At 40.0% G+C, this 25,257-nt stretch overlaps 1 protein-coding gene across 2 annotated transcripts in view; it reads right to left on the bottom strand.

Moving 5' to 3' along the window:
• LOC109413122 (formin-J) overlaps positions 1-25,257 on the bottom strand; it is a 401,246-nt gene that overhangs the window by 72,970 nt on the left and 303,019 nt on the right. The window lies entirely within an intron of this gene.

Below are 25,257 nucleotides of genomic sequence, written 5' to 3'. Positions count from 1 at the left end.
TAAATTTTCTAAATCCTTTCCAAAATTTTATGGATCATTTTCAAATTTTTATTGGTTGTTTTCTATTTTTCAGTTTATGAAATTTAGGAATTTTCTATTGCTTAATTTTACGATCAGAAAAAAAAACATTCGATAACTTTTCTTTTTCTTCTTTTTTATGGCTCTACGTCCCCACTGGGACTTGGCCTGCCTCGCTTCAACTTAGTGTTCTTTGAGCACTTCCACAGTTATTAATTGAAGGGCTTTCTTTGTCTGCCATTGCATGAATTTGTACATTGTGAGGCAAGTACAATGATACACTATGCCCAGGGGAAGTCGAGAAAATTTTCCAGACCCGAACGGGAATCGAACCCGCCGTGTCTGAATTGGCGATCCATAGCCCAGCATTAGACCCAGACAACTTTTCAGGGATTTAAATAACTGCTTTATGGTTTTCTGGTATACTTCTATGGAATATTGATAAGTTATATACATCATTTGGCAATTTTTCATGAACCGTTTTATAAGTTTAATGGCGCAAACAATGGGCTGTCTTCAATATTTCAATTACACTGAAAGACGGCTTGCGGTTGAAATTACTATTCTGAGGGTCAATTTAAATACAAAACGCCACTAAATTTGTGCAGACTGAGTTTCGTTTCAATTCAACAGATTAATGTTTTCGATGCTATCATGGCACCGATTTACATTAAAAAAAAATTCAGTTGCTAACCGGATTCGAACCAAGAACCTTGATATGACCAGGCTCGCATGCTACCAGTAGGCTATCAAACCAGCTGATATGAGAGGAAACAAAACGCACACAAGAAGCGTTTGTGGGTCGATGATCACGATTTGTTATGGTAAATTTGAAAACATTTTTATGCTGATCATTACCGCAAGCCATCTTTTAGTGTACCGTCGTGCGGGGTGACATTGTGCCACTTTTTCGAACGTCCAGAATACGACGGGAATGCATAATTCTAAGATACTTTGCATCCACCGTGGTCTTCTTCTTTTGTTGGGTTCGAGGGACTTTAACCCGAAGGTCATTCGTCCCTTACATCCACCGTGGGATTCTCTGACTTATGCTGAATCCGTGCGATCGATGGAACAATGTTACCCTCTAGGCCCAATGTCACCCCGAACGACGGTACCAATGAAAACCGATTGAGAGAATCAGAGAATCAGTGTACAATAGAATGAGCAAGCTTAAGGTGAAACATCAAGAAATCCCATTGCATTTGTTCATACAAACTTTAGAGGCACAAATCTGACGAACAAAGCATCGAGCCAAGCCGCACTTGTTTTTCCTGGCTTTGCTCACTTGCAAAAATAGGCAGCTTTTACAAATCGAGAGCATTTGTTTACGAATTTTCAAGATTGGTGCTCTTGATAACGTGAGTAGAGGACCAAGTCGGCAATTGTGACAGCCATGTTTGTATTCTTTGAAGTTTCTCCTTAAGCAACTGTTCAAAATTTCAAAACGGTTAAATGGAAGTATGTACGCATATGGCCTCCACTTTCGCATCCTGTTCTACATCAAATGCGATTGAGTGTTGGCTGGGTTGCTAATCATGCTCAGATTTCAGAATTCATTGTACTCAAGATCCTGCGTTAATCTTGCTTGGAATTTGGAGCTTATCTTGTTCAGGATTCTAAAGGAATCCGGCTCATAATTTAGAGCTGATGCTGCTCAGTATTTAGAGCTTATCCTGTTTATGATTCACTCGTGTTAGCTGGGAAGGTTTGCTTAGTCCATACCCGCATTTATCCTGAGCATGGTGAGCTGAACAATGGATATGGTTAGCTCCAAATCTTAATTGGGGTTTACTCTGAAACCAGAACTGGATTAGCTCTGTATCCTGAGCAGAATTTGTTCCGCACTCTGAGCAGGACTAATTCCGAATCCTGAGTATAGTTCGCTCTGGATTTTGAGCCTTCGTAGCTCCTAATACTCGACAGGACTAGTCCAGAGACCCGAACAGGATTATTTTTGAATCGTAAGCAGAATTCGCTCCAATGGTAGGACTACCTCCTGCTTCTAAGCATGAATAGCCCGAAGTCTATGCAGAGTTTCATCCAAATTCTGAGTGGGGTTTGCTACGGGCGTTTTTCGGTTTGTTTCAGTACTAGCAATTAAATTCATCATCACTAAATCCCTACAAATTCCTCCCTCGCAACAAAACTTAGCAAAGAAAAAAAAACTGGAACAGCCCAAAGTGCTGAAAAAAAAAACTGCCCTAGATCGAACTGAAGTTAGCGCATAACTTCAGTCAGATCGCACACGCAGCATCTAATCCAACAGAGCTGCAGTCTCCAATACAGAAGATAATCACGCCTTGATCGCGACGACCGTTCAAATCGGTTTTGTAATGCCTGTGCCAGAGCCATGCCCAATAGCCCCAGCCCGGTGAAAAGTAAACAAAAAAGCGAACCGTGTGATCGACATAATCGTTTCAGGCAATACGTGCGAAGTACTAACTACGATTAGCGTGCGATCTCGTGCGGATCATTTAATGAACAGGTTTCGTGCGGTTGGTGGTGACTAGCTGCGTCGTCACCCGCAGGTTGAACACGGTGATCCAAAATGCGGCGGGAGCAAGTCTATGATTCGTCGGGATCGTTAAAATCGTCCAGTGGAGAATTCCTGAAAAAAAGTTATGGAAATCTTCGAGGTTTCAAGCATTTATAAAAATCACAGGGACAATTTCTGGAGAAAACCCAGAAATTAAACCTGCAAAAATCGCAGGATAAATTCCTGGATGAATCCCAGTAGAAATTACTGAAGAAATTTCTAGAGGTCACTGGGAGAATTTCTGTTGAAATTAAGATAAGTGTCACGGATAACCTTCGAAAAATTTCAATGATATATTCATGGTGAATATGAATTGCCATTTTTCGAAGGTAGTCCGTGACATTTTCCTCAAATATTAAAAAAAGAGCGGGATTTTCCGTGACTTTCTTGTTGAACTGGTCTAGCCGCACAAGTTTTTCATATACTATTTTCTCAGGTTGAGCATCTAAAATGAGCTGGATGTGGATGAATTTAGATGTGTCGAAATGACATTTTCAACACTGATCCGGAGTAATTCCTGTATCAATCGCTGGATAAATTCCACCAGTAGTTCTTTTAAAAATCCATAAAGAACTTCTGTAGAAATCCAACAAAGGAAACATTCGGGAATTTCTGAAGGAATTCCAGATGGAATTTTTGGAATAACACAAGGATATTTTTTTGCAGGAATCCCAGAAGAAATTCCAGGAGGAATTCCAGAAGGCATACTTGAAGGAATCCCAGGAATAGTTCTTGGAGAAAACGCTGGAGGAATTTCTGAAAGAACCTCTGGGGAGTTACGAAATGAATCCCTGAAAAAATAAATCTTGGAGTAAACTCTGAATGTACCTATCTGCTAGCGGAGAATTTTACACTATAATTTCCAACCAATACCGAAAGACGGTCAAACCACCAAACCGCTAGACACTGATGATGAAACATTTACTCTGCGCAAATATTTGCCAAATTGAGCCGGAATGTGCTGTTTGCAATGAGTCGACAAAACTTTTAGGTGTCGATGATGACTATTATTTTGACTCTTATGATGGTTGGGCGTGATTTGGCACTAACTCTTCGGCAGGTGCCGCGCCGCGCCGTAGTTGCCAGATTTGACGGTGAAATTATACGGCATTACGGCTTATTACAGTTTGCAAATCGCTGGCTGATGAATAGCTAAACAATTCGAACCGGGCGGAGAACCGCAGAGGAATCACTTTGGATCACGCGGATCTACTGGCCTAGAGTGAAACCTGTTTTTCGCGTGGGCACGAGAGTTGATAAATATTGGCTGGAAAGAATAGAGACACTTGACGGTGGTGGCGCAGACTCGAATGAAAGCGCTTGAATAATCTCTTCTCGGTAATCTAGACGGATGATGGCTCGCGTCATATTCATTGATGATTGACGGTGAGAATGATCCGAAGTGAAAGAGCTTCAAACAGGCTGTGACTGGGGATTTTGATAATGCGTTGGATACTATCATCATATGGGTCGTCGACAACCCAACTGCGACAGAGCCTGTTTATCAGCTTAGTGTTTTGAGAATATTTTAACATTTATTAAATGAGATTTTTTGCTTGCACGTAGATACTTAATACCAAAGTAAGCCCAGGCATCATTATTTTGTCAATCGAAGGGTTATCACATCATTTACATTCTCGATTGATTCAAAAACGCGTTACTTTTTTACAATGAACATCTCTCAAAATAATTAAATAACCATTTACAAATGACACATTTCTTGAAATTTAATGAAAGGGTGATTTGGCCGAATGACATTTGGTTTAACGCCGTTTGGCCGAAAGTGAATGATGAATAAAAGTGATCATGTAACTGTTCTCCACATCAGTATAACTCGAAATAACAGCCTGTGAGTTAAATAAGAAGAAATTTCTGGTACAATACTGGCAGTTTCAACACCATCTTATTTCTGGTAAAACTAGAGGAATAGCGTATAGAAAGAAGAGAATTCTGATGACAATATAATCTAGAATATCAAAATGTTCCTCTAAATTCATTTGATCATAATTCGGCCAAACGGCGTTCGGTCAAACAAACCAATCGGCCAGATGGATTTTGGCCAAACGGCGTTCGATAACGCCTTTTGGGGTAAATGACCGGGGTGAAATGTTGGGTGATGGAGAACCGGAGTTCATTTTTCTAATATGATTTCTAATGGCAAACTTTTAATGTAAGTTTTTTACCTCTAGAATCAATATTTTTTTATGATAACACTACAAGCTTTGTAGCATGATACTTATTTGTTTTGATTTTATCTTTTTGTCTGTTCACATCAGACAGCATAACAAGTACATTTGATTCTTTTTTTTTTAGTTTTATATACATTACTTAAAAGTTACTCAATACTTACTACGATATGACGCAATAATTTTTGTAAGACTGGAAGGCAATAGGTTACCTGAAATAGAAAAAAATATATATATTAGTACTGGGTACATGTAATGCCTCATAACAGTAAAACACAAAATGTGGTCTGTAGATAACATGTAGAACTATGGGAAGTGGATTAAACAAGGATCGGCAGACACCGCTCAGTGAAATATTTCTAGTGCGTGAATAACACATATCTAGTGAACATGACGCCATGGACTCCGTTCATCTTTTTCTTGGTATTGATTATTGATTTAGAGGTTTCTGTATGTGTGACCACAAAAGAGAATAACGCAGAATAATGCAGTAATGCACGTTCAAACTAATGGTTTAAGGACAGACTTGTTAGGATCCCAAAATGGCCGCCACATTGGCCGACTTTGGCACCTACTCACGATTTCAAGCGCACAAATCTCTCCTTAAACAAAACCAGCGCACCTGATCTTCTTATTTCAAGCTTATTACAAGTGAGCAAGAACAGAATAATAGAATGCACTGTTGTTTGAAACTTGCTTCTTGAGATTTGTGCGTTTGAAGTTCTGATGCATTGTTGAAGCGGGATTTCAAGACGTTTGTCCTTAACGTTACACTCGAAGCGAAGGAGCGAATTGGTGACTTGGAATGCAGAGAAACGCCACTGTAATGATGAGCCAGTCTTTCGTCATACAGTCGCATCCTCGGCATTGCGTATAATGTTTATTTTATCAGCATCCCCGTACCTCGGGTTGTTTTTTTTCAATTTCAAATCTTGTACACTTAAACCTCCATTTATGTAGAATCCATTAAAGTAAACTCCATTAAAGTCCCTCCATTTAGGTAACGTAACTTAAATGGAAATTGACTGTATTCACATCAAAACAAATGTGCATAGGCTACGGTCTTCGACAAACGTCTGCTCTTCGAAAGGTCATTAGGCTGAAAAGGTCATTAGGTCGAATAGGTTATTGGGCCGGATATCAGATCATAAGGCCGAAGTATGTTGAGCCGAAGTAGTTCAAATCGAAGTCAGATATGATATTGAATAGGATGCAAAAGTGGAGACCATATGCGTACATGCTTTGACGCCGTGTAAAGTGTACGCATATCGCCTCCACTTTATCATCCTATTCAACATCATATGCGATCGTGTGTTGGCTAGACAGGCCGAATAGTTCATTAGGCGCTGTCCATAAACTACGTAGACTTTTTTTCGGTCATCTCAGACCCCCCCCCCTCCCCCCTCGTAGACTTTTGTTCATACAAAATTTTCGAAATTTGTATGGAGCGTAGACTTTGGCCAGACCCCCCCGTCCCCCCCTAAGAGTCTACGTAGTTTATGGACAGGCCCTTAGGCAGAATAGGTCATTAAGCCAAATAGGTAAAAGGGCCGTTCTTATGAACTATTCGGCCTAATGACCTATTCCGCTTAATGACCTATTCAGCCAAATAAACATTTTGATGTAATAATATTTTCCGACCAAACGATTGACGACCTTTTCGACCTACCAACATTTTCGGCTTAATAACCTTTTCGATTTATAAATGTTTTCAGCCTAACGATCTAATAGCTTATTTCGATAACACTGTATATATTTCATCGTAAACTGCAATGGAAGAGCATGGACTCTATTTAAGTAATAAACTGAATCCATTCACGTAATGAATCCATTTAAGACTCATTACTTTAATGGAGGTTTGAGTGTATCGACTTTTCAAACCCTCTAAGCAATTCTGCTTCGAATGAGTGTAATCAGTTTTGTACCTTTTAATTCCGCCCTATTTTGCTTATTTTTTGACAGATACGCTTATTTCCACTACCAGTCCCGTAACGTGGATAGATCACCTTACAATGGTGCGTTACGGCGTAAGATCTACCACATCAAGTTTCAATTATGCTATTTCTTGTCTAAAGAGGGAGCATGAAATTGAAACTTGATGTATTTTTGTGATGTTTCTGTTTTTAAATGTTTTGGCTTTTACTGCGAACGATTTATGTTTTTATTTGTTTATTTATTTCTTACTCTTAAATCTTGTGTTTGTCAAACATTGATTGGCTACCTCAATCCTTCGGACCCTCCAATATCTTCAGTATTGATATGCAGATGTGTATGTTATTTATATTTTTGTTTTTGAATACTAATATACTTTTTTTCAGGAATATCAAGGTAAGTTCATTTAACAGATCTGTAAACCATCCATCATATTTCAACTGCGTTCTAGATTGTCGAATAGAGCTCTTCATAACAATCCCACCCTACTAACACAAATTCCTTTTCCTTAACGTCTATGGAGATAGTTTGGGTACCCTGTGTCTTCAAGAAGACGTTAAACTAACATTCCTACCCTTTCCTAGCGATTGTAAGGACGAGGCCGGGTATACAATGTGATGCTTGTTTCGACCAACTCTAACACGTAGGAAAAGACGTTAATCCCAATCGTTATTTTAGCGACACTACGTGTTAGATCTTTCAAAACATATGAAGCTGAGCATTGTGTAGCCACCCACGATGTGCTCAATCGCCTATGCTATGCTATGCTAGATACGCTTATTTCCACTACCACTTGTAATATTCCTCAGTGGATAACTGACACTGAGGAAGATCACAAGGGGTAGTCGAAATACGAGCATCCGTCAAAGGATAAGCAAAGGAGGGTGAAATTTAAAGGTATAAAACTGATTACACTCATTCGAAGATCAATATCAAACATTTTAGCATGATGAGATAGCAGAAAATAGGTAATATCTTCTGATCAACCGAACACAGTTTTTATATCAGAGTGATTAAATTCGTATTATCAGCGAGTTTATGGGGAGATGTCCGTAAAATTTTGAAAAAAAAAACAAACGAACTTTGGAGAAAAGTTTTTTTTTACAATGAGAAAAAGGCAACGATAAAAATATTTCTCGACGTATGTTTTACAAATAGTACGGTAAAAATTTCAGCCTAATCTGAACATTTGCTACAGAGAATGAGATGCAAAATTTAAAAATATAACAATAATCGATTTCAAAGCCCCAGCGCTTTATAAAAAAATCGGCTTTATCTCTTTCCTTCTCGTTTTAAAACTATGAACATGATTCTTCACTAAAATGATCATCAGTTTACATCACGTGACGTCACGAATAGTTTTGATATTTTCGTAGTGTGTTTAACATGTTGAAGTTTATGTAAATTGAGAAAACAACCCTTCACTTGCAGATTTTGATCTGTATTAAAATGAAAATGAAATTTGAAGAAAAAATCTGCCTAAATTAAAGGGCTAACCGCTATAGGAATTCTTGCTTACAAAGCTGGGGACATTACTGATGCCTAATGGAATTTCTTGAATAAATTTATGATGCATACTTCTATTCTAGCATGATTCTTTGTCTTAGATCTCCACCCAATCGATTTTTTTGGTATAAGACCTTCTCATTCACAACATGAAAAATATATGAAAAAAGTCAGAAACCTATCTGCATTTTATTCATTGACGCAAAATTGACCCGCATGTGAAATTGCGTATAAACTCCGTACAGAACTAAACTTCTTTGTAGCTATTCTTCGACAGCGATTATTGCACCAACGGTCGATTTCAGGGGTCAATCCACTTCTTTTCCCTGTCAGAGATTATGCAAAACGTTTTCTCACGCCTCCGGTAAATTGGTTCACCTGAACGGCCACGAACGAAAGCATCGAACGGTGCCACTGTAGGGCCTCCAAACTGAACGAAATTTGTCTCAAGAGATTATACCCACTTAGTGCGATACGATCGCGTGCCTTGACCGGCCTCTTGTTCGTGACAGTTGAATGTCCTTCAAACAATAATAATGTCTCGTTCGTTTGTTCGCGAACTGGGGTCTTTGCACGGAGTCGAAATAGTACCAACCACCCTTACCGTCCACCACACAATAATGGCCAATGTTGGCGCGATACTTAATAAGCACCTAAGGTTCCTAGAGAAAGGCTTCTCGCTGGGGTACGTGTTTTGCATGCTGATCCTCCTCCATGTGGGGTGGGTGCTTGAAAACCCTCCGGCTAGCCAATTTCAAGAGATCACTATCGGTAGCGCACACGGTAGTGGCATACAGCAGCCAGTGCCAACCGGCGGCGGCAGTAGCAAGTGCAACCACTACAGTAAGTATGACTGCGCGCCGGTTGAAGCCGCCGGGACAATCCAAGCTGGACGAGACCACACCTTCAGGGAAGTCTTGACAGAAGCACTGTATAATGGAGTAATATTGATCGTTGGATTTTCAGTGTTGTACGCTATTCAGAGTTGGGTCTCTAGTTAGCCCAGTGGTTAAGGCTATGGATGGATCGCCAATCCGGAGACGGCGGGTTCGATTCCCGTTCCGGTCGAGAAAATTTTCTCGACTCCCTGGGCATAGTGTATCATTGTACTTGCCACAATATACAAATTCATGGGATGGCAGGCAAAGGAAGCCCATCAATTAATAACTGTGCAAGTGCTCAAAGAACACTAAGTTGAAGAGAGGCAGGCCTATACGATAAATGGTTTTCCGTGTAATTCAGAATTGGGTCGACCAAATTTTGAAATGAAAGTTGCATTACAACCCCATTTCTATCCTCTTTTAGTGCCATTCATTAGATTTTAGTGGGAAAAATCATACCATAATTCAATTAAATTATCGATTCAGGTTTACCAGGGGGATGACGAAGGGCCAGAATCATCCACCCAGCATTAAATTCAACATGGCGTCCAATGTTTTTGTTTTGATTGCTTGATTCATGGAAAAAAATGCGCTGGAAACATCGACACTGCTTCGCTGCAACTTATAATATCGTGCAAAGTGATAAGGAAAGAGAAACAATCATCAAAAACAACGATTTCGTTTGAAATGTGTAATTTCTGAAATAAGCACTTGCAACACACGAGCCACACACCCGAAAATCAGGAGCAAATTAGGGTAAACCGACCAGAAAGTGGGCACCAAAATGCGCCGTACCAAATATGATGTTGGGTGGAGCGGCGATGTACCGAGTTTGACAGCCGTGTCACCCCACTGAGGTTTACACGTCACCGTGCAAAAGTTTGGGATCGCCCCTTAGTATGCTGCATCGTGCAGAGGTTTGGGGTCACCTTCCAAATGAAATTTGAGTCAGAATTTTATTCTAATCGTCATTTTTTTGGTACATCTCCATTTTCTTCCCTTGGTAGTTGAATGGCAGGACACATAAATGGTTATAGTATGTTCATAAACTAAGTTCTAGTTAGGTAGAAAATGGTATATAAATAAATAAACTACCTTAAACCACATAAAAATGTTGATTGACTTATCATATACTCGTTCTTCAAATGGGAGAATAGGGGGTCGCCCAACGATTTCATCGATATATTATTGTTGCGGTCAATGTACACCTAAATTTTTGAATGTTTTGGAAAGCTTAGACTCTCAGGTTTCTTTTGATGAGTTCGGATTTGAAATCGGTAGTTGCGAACACAACGAAAATCGCAATTTATTGATAAAAGTCAAATTGGCCCACATCCAGGATGGCTGCCAAATATTTTTCAATTTCAAATAAAAGGTCTATACTTTTCCTTCATAGAAAAGTGAAGTTTTATATTTGTTACAGCATTAAATTTTGAGATATTATGCGATAAATTAGGTGCAATTTGATGAAAAATCGTCATTTTTGTCACCTTGTTAGCCCCTTGCCAAGCGAGGGGTCCTTCAATTCAACCCAACCAAAGTGGTTTTCATCCTTTTTTATCATATTCTAGCGAATAAGCAAGAAAAAATGAAATCCCAGACATTATGTAAATGGCGGCCTGGTTTCAGCGAGATTTACTCAATTAGAGAAAGGTCTTCTTCAAAAGCACGCAGATTAAATTAAATCAAATAAAAAATGTTCCGTTTTCCCATTTTGAGTATGTATTGAATCGTCTTAAATTACACCATTTAACGAAAAATAATTGACCACTTTCGCTTAGCAAAACCATTAGCTTAGCAAAACAAACTTGCCTGCTGTCGTTTCAATATGGCGGAATACATGATATGCCATATTGGATTACCTTCCTAATAATTACCTTGGCCCCGGCTGTTCAATATCATCCTGGAAGTGTTATGCGACGAGCCGCGCTCAACAGTCAAAGAAAGATTTTTACGAAATCTGGTCAATTTGTCTGTTTTGACATGTATTTATTGCTAGAACATTCGGGCCGGGGCAGAACTGTACAACCGCAGGCAAGCCTAGGCAGTAGTGTTACGATAGACAGAGGCACTTTGGAGGTGGTCCAGGACTTCTGCTATCTGTGGTCTTTTTAACGGCAGACAGCAACGTTAACCGTAAAATACGAAGGCGTAGACTATACAATGCTATTATTTATGGCGAAAACACATAACAGTATTCTTGTAGATTTAAATTACTTCACTACATGACAATTTGGAACACTTAGAACATCCCAGACTACAAAACACCTTTTGATATTATTGACGAAGGTTAAATGAATGCATATGAACGTAACCCAGGACAAGTTCCAATGTGAACGTCGAGCCATAAAGAAGAAATAGAAAAAGAAGAAGAAGAAGAAGAAGAAGAAGAAGAAGAAGAAGAAGAAGAAGAAGAAGAAGAAGAAGAAGAAGAAGAAGAAGAAGAAGAAGAAGAAGAAGAAGAAGAAGAAGAAGAAGAGGAAGAAGAAGAGAACATAACCCATTTCAAAATTCGGCTTTTAGAACAACTGGCTTGTCAATTATTTCATTTCTCCAAACTCAATGGTGTTCAGGATGTTGTAGGTTGTCAATAAAGTATTCTGGAATCATTCGGAAATTAATACACTTTTTTGATAAAAATATATTTTCTAATTTTGGGTTGTTTACAACATACATCGGGAGTTACGTATATGATAGTGCACAATTGTACGCACAAAGTGCAGTACACTCGGAACTGAAAAAAGTGTCTAGTCTAGTCTAGTCTAGTCTAGTCTACACAAACACAGCCATTCATTGAAAGAATCCTGGAAAATGATAGAATCGACTACTTCTATCATTTTTCTTGTCATTATCAATGCTTGCAGCACATCGGAGATGTAATACAAGAATTGAAGCGGCCAGGCCTACTGTGCAGCGTTATTTGTATAAATAAGCTAAAGAACGGGGACATCTCGTACCAACCGCTTAGCATAGTATGTAGTATGAAGGTTAATTAAATTCGTTGAGAGTGACTTTGCTAAGAAGATTAATGTCACTCCGTCGGTGCTCTTCTTCCTGGGATGGGACATAGGAATTTGAGCCACATGTTCAAGCTCGAAAGCTTAGGCTTAAGCGCCATTACTCGCTCTCTGAAACGAGAAAAAGTATGATGACCCCCTCCCCAATTATTGTACAGAATGAAATATGCCACATTATAAGAAACAGAAAATTAATACAGCAATCACTACAGAAAAGTTGAAAAAAGGTTAAAACACTACAATTAAAAAAAAAAAAACAATAACAACAGCCGTGGGCATCACCACGGTTGAGCAACACACTGCATCAACCAACCCCACTGCGAGGCGTGTCCACCACGTGATGTCTCATATTTCGATCCATTATCACAATTATGTTTACATTATGTTACTCAAAACAAATCAAAACAATCAAATCAGAAAGATCTCACCGGTTGTAATGATGAATGTCCAAAAGGCGATGCAACGGCCACACGTCAATTCTGACTTCCAGCATTCCATCGGCAACACCATGGCAAGCCGGAATTCCGAATCCACTTGGACCTTTGACCTTCCACTGTTTCTTTCGCGTTGCAGCAGCTTCTCCACGAAAGGGTAATAACTTGCTCCTTAGCACAACAATTGAGTGTATTTTCATTCGAATCGATATTCATTAACCAGTGAATCCTACTGCCAGCCGAAAATATCAACACAAAAGCGAAAAATAATTCGCGCACTGAATGCACCAGTAAGTTCCTTGCATCCTCAGCTGAATAAAATTAGATAGGTATTCAAATCCAGGATATTCAGAGTCTTAACCGATATGAAATTTTGCTGTGTAAAAGTACAAAATTCACGAGAACGAAAAAAACGGTGACAGATAAATTTTGATTCACGTCCGCGCGCACTGCCTACTACGATCCGAATTCGGAACTGAAAAAAGTGTCGCTAGTCAAAACGTCGCTATTTGGTTTGGTGCTGGCGCCATAATATCAAAATATAAATATTCCCGTTTTTCCTTAGCAAAGGACTTAATTTACAACAACTTGTGTGAATTTTTACAGCCGTTTTTATGTTGGGGTCATATATGACCCCTCCGGCTCCAAAGGGTTAAATAAACTTTAATTATACATGCAAGTAGTTATAACTTTATTTTTTGCCTCAAAGTTACTTAGGAAGATTAGCCTGTCATTGATCATTTTCATGTATCTGTGGCACGTGAAACGTTCGATTGTGCGGCTTAAAATTATTCAGAGCTGGGCGTCAGTACCGTACGTTGTAAACGGCGCATCTTGAACGTGGATTTATCATCAACTGAAAACATAATAAATTTATTCTTGAACTCTGCTCAGTAGGATGGTGGAATTTGAATTCTCACATCGAGTGTCTGCAGCTTAACAAGAGTCATCCAGTACAATCAATGGTACTTGAATTATGTACGTTTATTTCAGTGAATCTTGCCTTCAGGCTAGATAGTTCTGCAATTTTCAAAGTTACTCCATTCTACAGCACCAACAACACGAAAAAGTAAAAAGTGAATCTTGTCCGAACCCGGAACAGTAGTGTGCTGGCAGATGAGACGTGCACTCATTCGTGTAATTTTAGCAGAGTTGTCGTTGTCCGTGCCTGTACTATCCAACATCCATCCATTCGGCATGCAGGGAGCATTGTTTGCTTGATAGCTTTTGTTTTTGAAAATACCAACACCAAACTCTCACTTGCTGCTGCTTCTGCTGCGCGATGAATGTTTGACAATGCGCCGGTGAAGCCGAGATTGAGAGCAACAAATTGTACCGGCCGCCGCGTTGCCACGGCCAGAAGCAGCAATCAGCGTTCCGCTCGCGATGTTTGATGGGTGGGTGGATGGACGGGTCTTCTGAATTATTTATTAGATCGGCATGGAAGCTGGTGGTAGCACGCTCGTGCCGGACGACGACGGTGATCTACATGAAGGTCACTGTGTAACTAGGCCTATCCGTCCGTGGTGGGAAAGAGGAAAGTAGTAATAAATTGTAGGAAATTGTGATGCTTGTGAGGGGCATTTAAATTTGTTGTAATGAGTAGAGCGATGCTTTTCAATTCAAGAGGCACTCAATAACAGAAAAAATCTCAGCAAAGCTGGTCACGCTAGGTCACACCGAGGCAGCCACCGGTAACAAACATGATCGATGATGGTGGGTTATTGGCACTGTTTGATCACCACCAGCCCTCATCGGTAGGGTAACAGCCATTTAAATCCAATTATTGACTTTTGATCGGCGATTCCTACGAATGCTTGATAAAATGAAGTGGACCTGTGCCAAAAGTTACGACTTTACAAAATTTGATTTAATGAAACCCCATAAGCCACACGTGTTCGCTGCTTGCTCCGGAATTGAAATCTAACAATATGATTTATTGTTCGGTGCATTTCTGATTATGCAGCCGGTTGATCCCATTGTTATCGAATGGCAAAGTGGTGAACACCGGAAGACCACCTGAGGGTACGCGTTAACCAACAACTGACCCATAAAAATGGCGTTTTGAAACCGTGAAGAAGTTCATACACGTTTCGATCCGGTTTCGACATTTCCTGATGCAGGTTGCAGGTATCGGTATCAGCTTGCCTGTCTGCCCAGTGCCCAATGATATTGATCTTCGAAGACAGAAATCAATGTCAGCCACTGCTGCTGCTGCTGCTGCTACTGCAGTCAACCATCCAACCCAAAGGGGACCTCATGTGCGATTGGAATCAACGGACAGCCCAACTGCATTAGCAGCAAATCATGCTGATTTTATATTTCACACACGAACCTAGAGGACGTTGACCGCACTCGGTCGTCGGTTGTTTGGAGCTACCGCACGCTGAATGGACCCCAACCAACAACGACGACGGCGACGGTAAGCTTCTTGCGACACTAAAATGTATTCGGTCTCACTCTCTTCCTCTCTACTGCTGGGTGGAAACGGGGCGTAATCGAAGCACTTTCCCTTCTCGAAAAATGAAACTTTCGATCATTCGGTCCTGCCGGGGCGCGTCCGCTGGCTACCAACCAACCAACCTACCTACCTACCTACCTACATACATACTTGTGACGGGCGAATGGGGAAATAATGGATGGCGGTTATGCGCCGAGGATCACCGCAACCATCCAGATAAATATGGGTGTTTTATTATGATGGATGCATACATACATACATAAGGAAATACGATTAGTCATGCTCATGCCTTGGAGGTTGCAGACTTTAGCCGGTGAAGTTCGCAGAGGTTTTGATGCATCATCCAGATAACTATGCATCGCATAAGGGGTCATGCGGAAACCTTAGGGCGCGATTCAAGTGTTAAGAATGAAGCACACCGAATTGAATTGAAATCCGTTTATCAAGGCAATTTCAAAATAGAAAAATGATGTTTTTTTTTGGATATGCTTGCATTTCTAGGATCTATTGACAGGAGGAGACAATCGGGCACCGATTCAAGACAAACTAACTGGAAGACGCTGCGTAAAAAAGGCCATTCATCGAGGAGCTGTAGAACCGTGCTGCGGATATACTTAAAGGTGGTTGCTCAATGGAGCACCAGCAAGAACGTCTTAATTGCCACTGGCGAGAAAAAATGGAATACTACGTATACAGAGGCGTTGGGCTATTTTAAATCGATGTTCACAACATCGATGTTTTTGTTTCGATTAATCGATTTTTTGAATCGATGTTGAAGCCCCACAAAATTGACCGGATCGATTTTTAACATTCGATTTTTCTTCCGATTCAAAAATATTAAATTATCATTTTTCTTCAGAATGCATTATCTCAAATTTATTAGGCGCCCGGTATGTGAATATGAAATTAGACATTGCAGTTTTGAGGCATTAAAATTACTGTTTTAGATTTGTTTCTAATTTCGTAAACTATATGAGTAATGATTCTTCCTCTAAGATTTTTTCCATAGCTGCTGCAATGATTCCATGTCGAATTCCTACAGAGATTCCTTTAAGAATTCATCTAGGGGTTCCACCAGACATTTCTTCGGGAATTTGTCCTGGGATATCTTTGAAGGTTCCTCCAGTAATTGTTCCAGTGCTCTTTTCGAGGTTTCCTTCAAGAATTTCTTCCGAGATCCTTTATGGTATTTCTGCAGATATTCCTTCAGAGATTTCTACAAGGATTTCTACATATATTTCTTCCAGAATTCCGCAGGATATTGCTCCAATGATTCCATTTTGAATTATTCGAGAAATTCTTTCAGAAAATATTACAAAAATTAATCCAGGAATTTCTTAAAAAGCCATAAGGAGTCCATCGAAGTATTTCTTCAATAACACAGCGTAACAAAAATTAACTTTTTGTCTGTCTCAAGAGCAAACTTATGTGTCTCCGAAGGATTTTGGGCCGCTGAATCCGAATCCAGTTAGGTACGATATTTCCTATACAAGTCATCCTCCAAAAGTTGCATGCAAGTTTTCATACTAACATAAAATGCTTAAATCTATCAAATTTGATTAGGTAAAACGAAATATTTTGCATGAGTCGTTAATTTAGATGTTAATTGACCAATTAACCTTTTGATTGCTTAAAAAAAATATATTTCCAAGCTTAATGGCTTGCAGTAAAAAAAAACAAAATCGCATATTTTGTCCTATAAATTGAGATATAGCTCAAAATTGTGACGTGTTAGAGCAAATCTGAGCCCGGATTCGGATTCAGCGGCCCAAAATCCTTCGGAGACACATAAGTTTGCTCTTGAGACAAAAAAATGTTGCACTGTGTAATACGTCAAAAATTACTGCAAACATTTTTTTTTAATTTTTATCCCGGGATTCCTACATAAATTCGCTAAGAAAACTTTCGTGAGATTTCCTAAGAAATTCCGTATGGGATTACTTCCGGGATTCATCATGGGGTTTCTTCACAAATTCCTCCAAGATTCCTCCAGGGATTACCCTGGGAATACATTCTGTGATTCTTTCGGGAACATCTTCCAGGATTATTTTGAAAATGCCTCCGAGAACTCTTCTTGTGATTCCTTCAGCAATTCTTCCTGGAATTATTCCAGAATCTCCTCCAAGAATTATTCTAAGACTTCCTCCACGTACTGTTTAGAGATTCCCTTAATTCATCGTGGGATTGATTTCAAGCTTCCTCCTAAGATTTCTTCAAGAACTCCTCCAGGGATTCCATCAGGGACTGCTTCAGGGATTGCTCCAAAAGTTCCTCTGCGTACTTTTTTTTAGAATAACTTCAGGATTTCCTCTTTAATTTTAGCAATTTCTTCAGTATTTCCTCCTGGGATTTCTTCAGAAGCTCCTCCTTGAATTCCATAAGAAATTGATCCCTGGATTTTTTCAGGAATTTTTCCTGTGATACCTTCAGAAATTCCTCCAGAATTCTTCATCTTGAGATATCTCAAAAAATTCTTCCAGAGATTCCTCCAGGATTTTTTTTTCCTGGAAACGCTCCAGTAGTTCTTCAAGGAAATCCTCCAAGGACTTCTCTAAGGATTCCTCCTAATTATTCTAAGAATTTCTCCATCGATGCCTACATCAATTCATTCTGGGAATTTCTTCAAGGATTTCTTCAGGAATCCTCTAGGGATTCTATCAGAAATGCCCCCAGGAATTCTCCCGGAATTCATCCAGTAATTGTTCCTGGTAATCCTCCAGGCATTCCTCCTGGATTTCCTCCAGAGACTCCTCCGGGAATTTCACCAAGAATTTCTCCAGGGATTACCCCAGGTATTTCTTCAGGAAATCCTCCAGGGATTTCTCCAGGAAATCCTGCATGGATTCTTTCAGAAATTCTATCAGAGATTTATTCAGGAGTTCCTCTAGGAATTTTTCCAGGGATTCCTCAGGGATTTCTTCCGGGTTTCCTACAGGAATTCCACTGGGAACTCCTCTAGGAATTTCTTCAGAAATTTCTCCAGGGACTATTCTTAGGATTCTTCCAGAGATTCCTACAGAAATTTCTCCGACGATTTCTCCGAAAACTCCTCCAGAAATAGTTCGCGGGAAATCCCTTTAGGAATTTCTTCAGAAATTTCTCCAGTAATTCCTCCCAGAATTCCTCTAGAAATTCCTCCAGGGATACATTCAGGAATTTTGTCAAGAATTCATCTAGGGATTTCTCCAGGAGTTCCACCTGGGATTCCGCTAGGATTTTGTCCAGAAAATCCTGCAAGGAATTCCTCCTGAGGTTCCTCTAGAAATTGCTTCAGGGATCCCTCCAGCGATTTTTCAAAAAAGACCTCCAGGAGTTCTTCCAATAATTTCTCCCGAAACTTCTCTAAGGATTTCTCCAGGAATTCCTCAAGATGTTTCTTCTCCTGGGATTCCTCCCTGATTTCCTCTAGGGAATCCTCCAGGAATTCCTCCAGCGATTCCTTCAAGATTTCTTCCAGAATATGTTCCAGGCATTCATATGAGAATTTTGTCCAGGAATTATTTCAGGGTTTCCTTCAGGTATTCCTGCAGGAATTCCTCCAAGATTTTCTTTAGGAATTCCTCCAGAGATGGTTCGATGTACAATCTCAATTTTTGATATTAAATTTATTTAGACAAATAAATCATCCCAACTTGTACTCCAAACTGCAAACGGATCATTTTATTGTTTTGCAACCTTTTATAACATCGAATCGATGTGAAAACATCGACTCAAAGCATTCTATTAAATCGGTGAATCGATTCTGCTGATCCGATTTGAATCGATTCGCAAAAATCGATGTCTGAGCCAAACTTGCCCACTGCTAACAGAGAAAACAATGGATCATGGATGACACCTGGAGAAAGAGAGAGGAGCAAAGGAACGCAATCGAGTGTGCGAAAACAAGAGGAGCCAAAGCCAAAATCGGTCATGTAGGCGAGATAAAAGAGCGTGAGGGCTGTTCAGTTTTTAAAGCGGACAACTTTTTCATGTGATATGTTTCTTATTTTACAATAAAATCAATATCCGTTTGTTGCAATACTCTCTACATAGGGTCTGGGTCCATTTGGGGAGGAGCACATATTTTGGGCACTTGCTGCTGCAGCTCAGTCAATTTTCAGTCAATTGACTTATTTTTTGGAATACGGTCAGAAAGATACGCCAGATACAAAATTTCATTTCAATTGATTTGAAATTGACTGAGTTATAGCAGGAAGTGCTTAAAATAGATGCTTCTGCCCAAATGTTCCCAGACCCTATTCTACAATTTATCATGCAATAAAATTTATGTATATTTTACAATATACAAAATGTTCTCTATTACGTAATCTTAGCGATTTTCATTTTTAAACAAATATTTTTTCTCCAAATTCTGCATCTCTTAACGAAAGTAATACCGGCAACATGCGTATAATATCTAACATCGTCTTAGTGGGAATAAGATGAATTCTACGATGCTCGTGAAACACACGTTAGGGGCCGTTCATAAACCACGTAGACTTTTTGGGGGGAGGGAGGGGGGGGGGGTCTGGCCAAACTCTACGCTCCATACAAATTTCTAAATTTTTGTATGGACGAAAGTCTACGAGGGGTGAGGGAGGGGGTCTGAGATGGTCAAATTTTGGTCTACGTGGTTTATGAACAGCCCCTTAACAAGACTAAACCGTTGGACGTAAATTCAGTTAAACTTTCAAGCTTCACGCTAGGCGGACTAGCTCACTTTTTTACCCAAATGGCGACCTCAACATCGACAAAGGTGCAACATCAACAACAAAAAGACGAGGGCTGCTTTTGCACAGCACTACTCTTCCACAAATTGCGAATGAGACCATCAGTGTGTGTCAGGCGTTCGACACTAACAATAACATGCTCTCACTATTGTTCGTACGCACTCTCAAAGAGTGCTGAAGCTAGACATCTAAGGACAGAAGGAGATGGAGATTCAGGTTGGCTTTGCACTCCGCAGAATGGTTAACTACTGTTTTGTGGCGAAGTTGGTTAACACGCCCCATCTAGCGAACTTGGGGAGACGTGGGTTCAAACCCCACCAGAACATCAGGATTTTTATTTTGCAATTTTTCCATCCCAAATTTTCAACTCGTGGGCCTATGTATTTCAGGCATTACTTAAGGTAGAAACCTACTTCATCATATGCGCCAATTCCTGTCATATCAGACCGGAAATTTCCAATAATTACCTACAGATATGCCAACTTACCTTTGACAATGGCTCATAAGATGGAGGCAAAAAATGTAGACTATTAATAACCAGCCCCTATAGCGCTGAAAATCGAATAATTAGGCGAAATTTCACTCCATTTACGAATCGAATATTTTTCTCGTTTTGCGTACGACGAAGACAACCGCAACAATGCAGCAGTTAGCCGGATTGTTCTTCATCACCAACTTTCATTTAACACTCCACAAAACTCTGTAGCACTTCGAAGTTGGATCTCACGACTGCAGAATTCAGTAAAAGCTGTTCAATTTTTCAAATAAATCACTTTTTTCCCGTCAGTAAAATATAAATAACAGTTTGTCTTCGCCTAGGGAGGATCCAAGCAAATGTGTCCGTGGATTTCCTGCATACTAAACATCGTATTTCACAACAACAGAGATTTCTTCGTTGCACTGTGATGGCTTATTATGATCTGGTGGGCAAAACTATTATCTGAAATATTTTGGTTGTTGTTCTAATCATACTTTGGAGCCATGAAAACTTCTCAGGATCTCAGGATTTTTTTCAATTCAAAAATATTAAATTTTATTTTTTTTGTCTCAACGTTTAATCCATTTTCGAATCAGTGTTGCGAAATATTCGATGTGCAATCTCAAATTTGGATAATGAATTTAATTCGACAAATAAAACATATCAGGAACTTCAACTACATGCAGCAAATAGTTTTGTAATATTTTATAATATCGAATCGATGTGAAAACATTGATTCAAAGCAACCGATTGAATCGGTGAATCGATTCTGCTGATCTGATTCGAATCGATTCACAAAAATCGATGCCTCAGCCAGATTTGCCCAATGATGGAGTCAGTGTAAGCTCGATGTGGCTTCTCTAGAGAACTTTTCAAGCACAGTAACACAGTACTGTATAGTGAACCCTGGAGAAACGTGGATCGATAGATGCAGAAGAGACAACAGCAGATCCGTTTCTTTCGCGAAAAGAAACGAGTGAGTACCTCAATGGTACAGAACACATTGGCATGATGGATCCAGAATGCGGTAGAAACGGCTGTGCCAGTACAGAAGAGGATCACACGCTGAGGGATTTTAAGGATGTCCTCTATATGCTCAAAACATAAGCTCCCCTATCAGCAGCTTCCCTCTTCTCTTTATATGCAGATTACCTCATCGAGTAAGACCCAGAAAAATATCGTTCTGTTTACACTACTTGATTGCAGAAACTACGATGCCTAACCATCTGACCTCACTCCAATAATTTAGTAACTGTTATTGTATTGAATTCAGCATATCAAAGCTCGACATGCGTGAGATAAAAATAAAACAAGTGCATTCAAAAGCTATGTGCTGAGTGTGAAGAATTAGCTTAAGTTAAAATTCACGATTAAAAAAATGCGATGTGCTGAGATGATTTGAATAGCATTTAAAGTCAGAGCTGTAAAGTAAATCAATTATTCGAGTTTCATAATGTATTCAACACTATCATCATCCCAAATTTGAACACAAAAATCACTCAGCCGCAGTCGCCATCTAGTCATGATAGACAACACCGATTAAATGGCCAGCAAAAAAACGCCACAAAAACCGTTTGCAATCCGTCGATGTAGAAGAAGGATTGGAAACGAACACCCAAAACGGTCCGTCAGCAGCGGAGAAGAAGAAAAACCACAAACTCCGAAGGTACTCTCCTCCTCCACCGTCCGGCTGCTGATGACCGACCGAGGCAGGTTAACCTAGTTTTCCTAGGTTTTGTACTTGACTCGGTTATAAGGCACGTGGGGTTCCACCAGTTCGCCCGTCCCAACCAACTCAACCCACCAACCAGCTGAAACTGATTTTACCTTATTAACTCACTTTTGATTTCTTTCTTCTTCGCGGTCATCGAATTGTACGTTTGGACTTGGTACGGCCCGCAGAGCAAGACCTGTGCGGTTGAGCTCGGGGTACGGACGGTTGGACGCCCAACAACAGCTGATGCCACAGCTTGGGGTTTTTGTATTACCTTTCAACCACACACCGGTTGCCAGTCGTCGCGTCCGTTGGTTCTCGATCGGAGTTGGTACGTGTGTACGATTGTTAAATGTTAATGGATAGCGTAATACGATAACAGTGCGATAAATTGAAAACGAGGGAAATTAATCCTATATTGTTTCGTTTTTTTTTCGTCTCTCTATTTCGGGTGGAGATCTCTTTGTGGCACAGCTTGGGTGGGTGGCGTGAAGTGGACGACAAGCACTTGAAAAAAAAAAGTGAGAGTGCTTTAACGGGCATCAGGTTTAAGACAACGACATCGATAGCCTAAATGCCATCGCGTATGGGGCGCGCGATCATGACTGCGAATCGAAAACGAAATTTCACGCCTTTGGTGCAGGATTAATAGCAGCTGGGATTTATTTCATTAGCTTGTCAATTGTTTTGTGGGAAAGTAAAGAAACTCCAATACGGTTTCTTATACACCAGTAACAAGACCAGAAACTACTTGATTCTTTTAATTGGTTTACCATTCTTACACTCAAAAAATCTCTCTTTGTTCAGTAATTGGTGTGAATATTTGTTTTTCATTTCGTTTTTATTTATGTTTTCACTTGTTTTAGTTCTGCTTCAAACTGAACTCACATACTTTCTTCCTGCTATTCCTTTGGTGGATATTAGCAAGACTTCATATTTCTAAGACTGTGAAAAACAGACAGGCTGTATGCTCTTGTGTTGACATTCAAAAAATATTGTATCAAAAAGTAAAATGGTAAGAATAAAACGAGCTCACCAAATCACCCTTTCAGCATTCACTTTCAGTTTAACTAAAAATTATCACAAATCAATGCCCCAACCAACTTCTTTGACAGTTTTCAAAAGTTCATTAGCTGTAAAAATGTTTCAAACAACACAACGGCTAAGTTCAGCTCATGATAAATCATCGCATCGGTTGCTTTGGGTAGGTAGCGCCAATGATAAGTATTCTTCACGTTTCGTACCAACTTTCTTACGGTAAGCCTATACTAGCTTGTTGCGCAGACATTCTTTCTTCTACACCGTTGCACGCCTTCACAGAAATCCATATTAGCACGTACCAAACGGCACAATGACAATAATACACTCCAGCTTAGGCCCACTGAGGTAACAATACAAATAATGACAGAGAGTGAGTGAACCATTAGGAATTCTTTGGTGAACTTGAGTTATGGCACAACCGTCCGTATAGTTTTGATTGTACACACATAAACACAAAAAAAATACTCCCCGAGAGGAAGTCACAATTGGACGCATGACTAGCTTCCTAATCAATTACATCAGCTAAACAGCATGAAAGCATTTAATTACATAGCAATGGGCCTGCAGCGTCTTCCACTGACTGACTAACTAACTGACTGCTGCCGGTGGTATTTGGTTGTATTACGAAGCATCGGTTATGAAGTTGTATTTATCGGTTCGATCAGTGGATAGCGGACTTTGACTGTAACTACCTATTTGTGTTTTGATTATGGAAACCGACAGAGGCGGTTCTCAGGGGGTTGTGTAGTGTACCCCTATCAAATATTTAGGATTACTTCCTCAAAACATGATATTTTCCATCCATACATAAATACCCCCCCCCCCACGGCCTTTATTTCCAGGCATCGGTGTTCAGCATGACCTGGTGACGGGATCGATTCTCGGTCGGTTCAGGAACTTTTCGTAACAGAAATTCTCTTGACTTCTTTCCCTAAGGAAATACTTATGGGATTGCTTCCGGGATTCATCATAGGATTTCTTCACAAATTCCTCCAAGAATTCCTCCAGGGATTCTCATCTGAATTCCTTCTGTGATCTTTCAGGAATAAGTTCCAGAATTATTTTAAAAATGCCTCCAAGAACTCTTTTTGGGAAACCATCAGGAATTCCTTCTGGAATTCTTTCAGAAACTCCTCCAGGAAGTAATCCAAGACTACTTCCAGGAACTGTTTAGAGATTCCCTAAGGAATTTCTTTTGGGATTGCATTCGAGATTCCTCCTGGGGTTTCTTCAGGAACTCCTCCAGGGATTCCTTCTGGAACTGCTACAAGGATTTCTTCTAGAGTTTCTCTACGTACTTTTTTTTTGGATTCCTTCAGGATTTCCTTAAGAATTTCAGCGATCTCTTCAGAACTTCATCCTGGGAGTTCTTCAGAAACTCCTCCTAGAATTCCCTCAGAAAGTGATCCTTGGATTTCTTCAGGAATGCTTCCTGGGATTCTCCAAACATTTCTCGAAAAAATCCTCTAGAGATTCCAACAGGAATTCTTCCAGGATTGCTCCGGGAATTCGTGCATAGATTCCGTGCATATTCCTCTAGGAATTCCTTCAAAGATTCCTCCTACAGGTAATCATCTAGAGATACCTCAAGGAATTCCTGTAGAGATTCCTCCAGGGATTCCTCCTGGAAGTGCTCCAGTGGTTCTTCTCCAAAATATCCTCCAGGGATTCCTCCTGGAAGTGCTCCAGTGGTTCTTCTCCAAAAATATCCTCAAGGGATTTCTCCATGCATTCCTACAGACATTCCTCTAGGGATTGCTCTAGGAATTCTGCATGGAGTTCATGCAAGGATTCCTCCAGGAATTCTCCTAGAGATTTTTCAAGGAATTTCTCTAGAAATTCATCTAGGAATTTCTACAGGTATGTTTTCAGGAATTTCTCCATGAACTCCTCTAGGAATACCTGCAGGCATTCCTCAAGGAGATCTTCCATAGATTTCTATAGGGATTCATCTAGGCTTTCCTCATGTATTTTATTCAGGGTCTTCTCCTGAAATACCGTTAAGAATTTTACCAGGAATTACCCCAGGGATTCCTTCAGAAATTCATCAAGGATTTTTTTCATAAATTACTACGTCAATTTCTCCAGAATTTCCTCCAGAAATCCTATAAGAATTCTTTCAAATTTTTTTCCAGGAATTCCTCCCGCAGTTTATCCTGGAATTACTCCTAGAATACCTCCAGGGACTCCTGCATTAATTCCTCCTGGGATTCCTCTAGGAATTCCTTGATGGATTTCTCCACTAATCCTCCAGAAAATCCTCCAGGGACTCCTCCAGGAATTCCACAATTCCTTCTGGAATTCCTCCAGGAATTACCCCAGGTTTTTCTTCAGGAATTAC

Source organism: Aedes albopictus, chromosome 3 (genome assembly GCF_035046485.1).
Source record: "Aedes albopictus strain Foshan chromosome 3, AalbF5, whole genome shotgun sequence".
NCBI lineage: Eukaryota > Metazoa > Arthropoda > Insecta > Diptera > Culicidae > Aedes > Aedes albopictus.
This window is presented reverse-complemented; position numbering and strand designations above follow the sequence as displayed.